Here is a 6,635-nt window from a genome sequence, read left to right as displayed (position 1 = left end):
AGCATCGGTTGTAAAGCAATGCTAGGGGGACAAACACACACACACACATATACACACATACATATATATATACATATATACGACAGGCTTCTTTCAGTTTCCGTCTACCAAATCCTCGCACAAGGCATTGGTCAGCCCGGGGATATATATGTATGTATGTATGTATGTATGTATGTATGTATGTATGCATATATGTATGTATGTATGCATGTATGTATGTATGCATGTATGTATGTATGTATGCATGCATGCATGCATCTATGTATGTATGTATGTATATTCGGCTCCCACCACATTAGTGTTCTTGCCTTTGTCATAATTTAATCCCTCGAAGAAATATACTTCCATCTTTTACTTACATTCATCTCCTATTTATTCTAAGATGGCTGCAGATAACTGCGCGTGTAAATAAAACTGTTGGTTTTTACATCCGGTTTAATTGTTCACTTCTTTTTCTTTCATAAAACAAATGAAGCATATTTTTTCCCCACAATTTATCTTTCATTTTGAAATATAAAAGAACAATATTGAAATTCAAACAAATATTGTCATGATTAACCTATATATTTTATCGATTCATTAATACCCCAGTTGAATACATAATTTAATTTCATGAACCTCAGGGGTGCAATTTTCAAACTTTTAACGTAAATGGATAATTATATTTGTGTAATTATAGAAATAAGTTGAGAGTTCGGTTCGCAAAGTTGTAATCATAGTCATGCAGAGTATATCAGTTTTTTAGTTAATAACATTATGAAGAACACATTTATTTCAGTAGTTTATCTTCATGATCAAAAGCTCTGACAGTTCATTTGTGCATCGCTATATTAGATTCCTGTCATAGTAGTGGCCTTGACATTTTTATTAAGGTTTCACACCACAGAGGAATGCAGTTCAATTTTGAACATAATTAATGTGCTTGCATTCTGAGATAGCTGGGTCTAAGGCGGCGAGCTGACAGAAACGTTAGCGCGCCGGCAAAATGCTTAACGGTATTTCGTCTGCCGCTACGTTCTGAGTTCAAATTCCGCCGATGTCGACTTTACCTTTCATCCTTTCGGGGTCGATTAAATAAGTACCAGTTACGCACTGGGGTCGATGTAATCGACTTAATCCGTTTGTCTGTCCTTGTTTGTCCACTGTGTTTAGCCCCTTGTGGGTAGTAAAGAAATAGGTATTTCGTCTGCCGCTACGTTCTGAGTTCAAATTCCGCCGAGGTCGACTTTGCCTTTCATCCATTCGGGGTTGATAAATTAAGTACCTATTACGCACTGGGGTCGATATAATCGACTTAATCCCTTTGTCTGTTCTTGTTTGTCCCTTCTATGTTTAGCCCTTTGTGGGCAATAAAGAATTATGATAGTTGGGTGTAACAAATTGCTTTCAAATTTTGGCACAAGGCCAGCAAGTTCGGGGGCGAGGCTAAGTTGATTACATCGATCCCAGTATTCAACTGTTACTTATCTTATCGACCCCGATAGGAGGATGAAAGACAAAGTCGACCACAGTGAAATTTGAACTCAGAACGTAAAAGCAGGAGAAATGCTAAGCAATTAGTCCAGCGCGGTAAATCTTCTGCCAGCTCGCCGCTTCATAGCTGAGTCTGATATATTAATATATTGAGGAATTTCTATGCGTAAGTGGCTTTAACATTTTTTCTTGTGATATAATGGTCGTCAAAGAAAGAAGCCTGTCTTACTGTGGATATTAAAATTCCAACTGCTATTTTTCATAAAGCAGACATGTCTTACTCTGAAATTCATGAAGAAGATTCTTCATCTCTCTCTCTCTCTCTCTCTCTCTCTCTCTCTCTCTCTCTCTCTCTCTCTCTCTCTCTCTCTCTCTCTCTCTCTATCTCTCTCCTTCTTTCTTTCTCTCTCTCTCTTTCTCGCTCTCTCTCTCTATCTCTCTCCCTCTCTCTCTCTCTCTCTCTCAAAGAAAATAGTTCTACACATCCAGAAAACTGGTTCGGCTTCAAGAAATAAAGGGCCTGGCAGGGTTAGAACTAATATCGTGTTGAGTCAAAAGGTTTTGCTATATTTTGGTCATTTATTTTCTCTATTCGACAGGTTACAACAAAAGCAGTCCAGTGTTCAAAGGAGAGGCCATCGTGTAGTACCATCGAGGCGAAGAATTCCTTTACTGAAGCTTCCACTTTCTCTTGGCTGATGAAGCATCGCGAGCGCAGGAAGTGAGCCATGGATTGGAACACGTAGTAATCAAAGGGAGCTAGGTCTGGACTATATGCTGGGCGTGAAGGCGGCGAGCTGGCAGAGACGTTAGCGCGCCGGGCGAAATGCTTAGCGGTATTTCGTCTGTCGCTGCGTTCTGAGTTCAAATTCCGCCGAGGTCGACTTTGCCTTTCATCATTTCGGGGTCGATAAATAAAGTACCAGTTTCGCACTGGGTCGATGTAATCGAATTAATCCCTTTGTCTGTCCTTGTTTGCCCCCTCTTTGTAAAGAAATATATATGCTGGGCGTGACATCAGTTCAATTCCTTCAAGTTCCTAGAGTTTATTCTGGGTCGTTAGAGTGGTATGAGGTCTTGCGTTGTCTTGCAGAAGAGATCGCTTTCTGTTAACCAATGTCGGGTTATTTTTTGCCGCACAATAGCATATATCTGCTCCAGCTGTTCGGAGTACAGGTTATGATTGATGTTTCGATCGTCCGGAACAAACTCTTAGTAAATTATTCCCTCATAATTCCACCAAAAGCAGAGCATCACCTTGTGTTCGAAACGCCCATGTTTGGCGACAGGTTCCAGAAGATGTCCCTTGCTTAACCACCGCTTATGTACATTAGGAGTGCGGAAAAATCTCTCCCTGGGATTATTAATTGTTGCGATCCCTGACTCACTTCGTGCGTTCGCAAAGCTTCATCAACCAAGACGAAGAGGAATCTTCAGTGAATGAATTCTTCGCTTCGAAGGACAAGAGCTGGTATCAGGGTGGAATCAAAGAATTTGTAGAAGAGTGGCTTCAGATGATGCAACACGATGGCCTCTATTTATATGCTAAGCTGCTATTATTGCAACTTAGTGTTTCACTTTGCGTGCCGGCAGAATCGTTAGCACACCGAGCAAATAAATTATCAAAATATGGTTAAACTTTTGACTCAGCGCAGTATAAGCACCGATGATAGAAAACAGAAAGGTTTAGTTCTTTATGTAATATAGGTCTGCAGCAAATATTAAGGGGTTTATAACTGATGACTATAAGGCTGTTTCTAGAAAGAACCATGACAAGAACGCTGGAAGATGCTAGTTTTCCCCTCTAAAGAATGTGCTAAGTTTCTGTAAACCAATATAAATATTGGTTTCGAATTTTAGCACAAGGCAAGTACTTCTATGTTTAGCCTTTATGAGCAATAAAGAATTATGATAGTTGGGTGTAACAAATTGCTTTCAAATTTTGGCACAAGGTCAGCAAGTTCGGGGGCGGAGCTAAGTTGATTACATCGATCCTAGTATTCAACTGTTATTTATTTTATCGACCCCGATAGGATGAAAGACATAGTCGACCACAGTGAAATTTGAACTCAGAACGTAAAAGCAGGAGAAATGCTAAGCACTTAATCCGGCACGGTACCAGTGTTCGGTTGGTACTTATGTTATCGACCCCCCAAAGTATAAAACACAAAGCAGTCTTCGGCGGAATTTGAACTCAGAACGTAAAGACGGACGAAATGCCGTTTAGCATTTTTCCCTGCATACTAATATTTCTGCCAGCTCGCAAGGAAAAGTGTTCAGAAAATATTGTTTTCTACTCTAGGCACAAGACCCGAAATTTTTGGGGAGGGTGCAGTCGATTAGATCGACCCCAGTGCGTAACTGGTACTTAATTTATCAACCCCGAAAGGATGAAAAGCAAAGTCGACCACGGCGGAATTTGAATTCAGAATGTAAATACCTGTTTCTTTACTACCCACAAGGGGCTAAACACAGATAATACAAACAAGGACAGACAAACGGATTAAGTCGATTATATCGACCCCAGTGCATAACTGGTACTTAATTTATCGATCCCGAAAGGATGAAAAGCAAAGTCGACCTCGGCAGAATTTGAACTCAGAACGCAGCGGCAGACTGAACCTGGGTCACCGGTGCTTACCACTAGACAATCACGACCAATGGATCAGCCTGTCCAAAAAGTTTTTAATTATGTATATCTAGAATATTGGTGGCAGAATAAGATTACTTCCCAGCGTGAAGAAACAATTTCCTGGAGGAAACAAAAACAAATTAATTTTTCAACGAAGCATTACACCCGTTCACACTCCAAACAACAGAGCCATGCTCACGACAAGAAAAACTTCCAAATCTAAAATTATATGTAAAAGAAATAAAAAACAACTTAAACAGAAATCGCTGCCATATCACATTGTAGTATATTAATAAAATCAGTAAGAAGAGAAAAAATAGATTAGCCGACCTACCGTGACTAGGATTCGAACCTCGGTTGCCACCGCCACAAAATGGAGACAATCGCGACCAAAAGACAAGTTACCGGGTTAGTTTTTCAATTATGGATATGTAGAATATTGGCGGTAGAATACGATTGCTTCCCAGCTTGTAAAAAACAATTCCTCTGACGATACACAAACAAAGAATACTGTGCTCTGGGTAAGTCAGAGCTAAGTTCTGAATCTCGTATAGAGCATTTTGACATGCATTGGGTACGATCTTGTTACAAGAAAATTTGCCTTTCTGGTGTATTTTGGGAAACTCTGAACTGGACTGGCGTTGAGGATATTTGAAACGTAATGTAGATATAAAAACTCTGTAATCTAAAGTTATATATAAAATACAAATAACTTAAACACATATCGCAGACATATCACATCGTACTTTATTAAGAAAAATCAATATAAAGAGAAAAATATGTACGAAGATTAAACTAGCCGATCTACCGTAACAAGGATTCGAATCTAGGTTGTCCTAACCACTAGACGATCACGGCCGTTAGACGAGCTACCGGGTCTGCTTTTCAATTATATATATCTAGAATATTGGCGGTAGAATGTGGTTATTTCCCCGTGTAAACAAAGCAATTCCTCGAAAACACGAACAAAGTTTTTTCAACGAACCAGTTCTCACCACACTACAGAAACATACTGAAAATCGTTCGTGAAAAACTCAGTGAATATCGCGTTGTGGACAACTAAGAGCTCAAGTTTAAATCACGTAGAGAATATTTTGGCATGCATTCGCTACGATCTTCTTACAAGAAATTTGTCTTCTCTGATGAATTTTGGGAAGCTGCATTGACCCCAGTGCTCAACTGGTGCTTATTTTATCGACCCCGAAAATAGAAAAAAGAAAATCGACTTCGGCGGAATATGAACTCAGTACGCAAAAGACGGACGAAGTGCTACTAAGCATTTAGCTCGGCGTGCTAACCATTCTGCCAGCACGCAAAGTCAGACACTAAGAAAATTTGAAATATAAAATTATATATAAAGTTAATACAAACAAATTAAAGAGATGTAGCTGCAATATCGTGTTGCAGTATATCTAGAAAATCAATAGAAGTAGAAAAACAAAAGGTACGAAAACAAAAATTAAACGACCTGCCGTGACCAGGAATCGAACCTGGATTACCACTGACACAACTTCAGAGTCCTAAGAACTAGATGATCGAAGTCACTACGACAGCTGTTAGGCATGACTTTAAATTACGTATTTATAGAATAGTCGCGGTAGAATGAAATTACTTCCGTACGTCAAAAAACAATTTCCTGGAGAAAAGAAAATCAAAGTAATGTTTATAACCACTAAAACCTGGCCGCTCCGTTAGAACCGAAGTTACTGTTATTTTAACACCAGGAGTACTCCTCCTCCATCTTGTTATCCGATTCAATCAGCATCCGATATGTGGCGATATGCATTGCTTCTCTGTATAAATACTGCTTTCATCTCTTATACAGATCTAACACGCTAACTTGCATGTTGCAAGATCAGTGGCTGGGTGTCATTTGTTTTCTATTTATTACGAACTGGGGTGAACTACTGCTATCTCTAGCGGACAAGTATATATCACAGAGAATGACCACAAAGAGGTCGAGACCGTACGGTCTAGTGATCTCGTGGCTGGATCATGGTAGAGTTCACTCCCTTGCTTGCAGTATATATCGGATGCAGATTGCATCGAATAACCAGCGGCAGGAGGAGTTCCCATCGGCTTCAAATAACGATAACGTCGCTTTCTACGGAACAGCCATGTTAAAGTGGCATTAAACATTGCTCCCCAGTATAGTTATTGCTTTCATCTTTTATAGGGATTTTCTAATTAGCTAAAATCAAAGTAATTTTTCAACAAAGCAACACTTCTCCACACTGCAGAAGCAACTGAAAAGTAGATCTTCGAAAATTCCTTGAATATCGTATTGTGGACATGTCAGAGCTCAGTTTTAATCCCGTATAGAATATTATGACATGCTCTGGGCATGATCTTCTCACAAGAAAATTTACTGTCTCTAATGAATATTGAGGAACTCTGAAATGCGAATGGGACAACAGTGATATTTCTTGATGCAAGAAAATAATAATCCGATAGTTTGCTCTAAGGAATGGGTTTTTTTTTTCAAGAAAGGAAACGGATGTGCTATTCCGTATTAAACTATAGATTTATT

This window comes from Octopus sinensis, linkage group LG1, assembly GCF_006345805.1.
Source record: "Octopus sinensis linkage group LG1, ASM634580v1, whole genome shotgun sequence".
Taxonomy (NCBI): domain Eukaryota; kingdom Metazoa; phylum Mollusca; class Cephalopoda; order Octopoda; family Octopodidae; genus Octopus; species Octopus sinensis.
The sequence above is the reverse complement of the archived record's forward strand: the minus strand, read 5'-3'. Positions refer to the sequence as shown.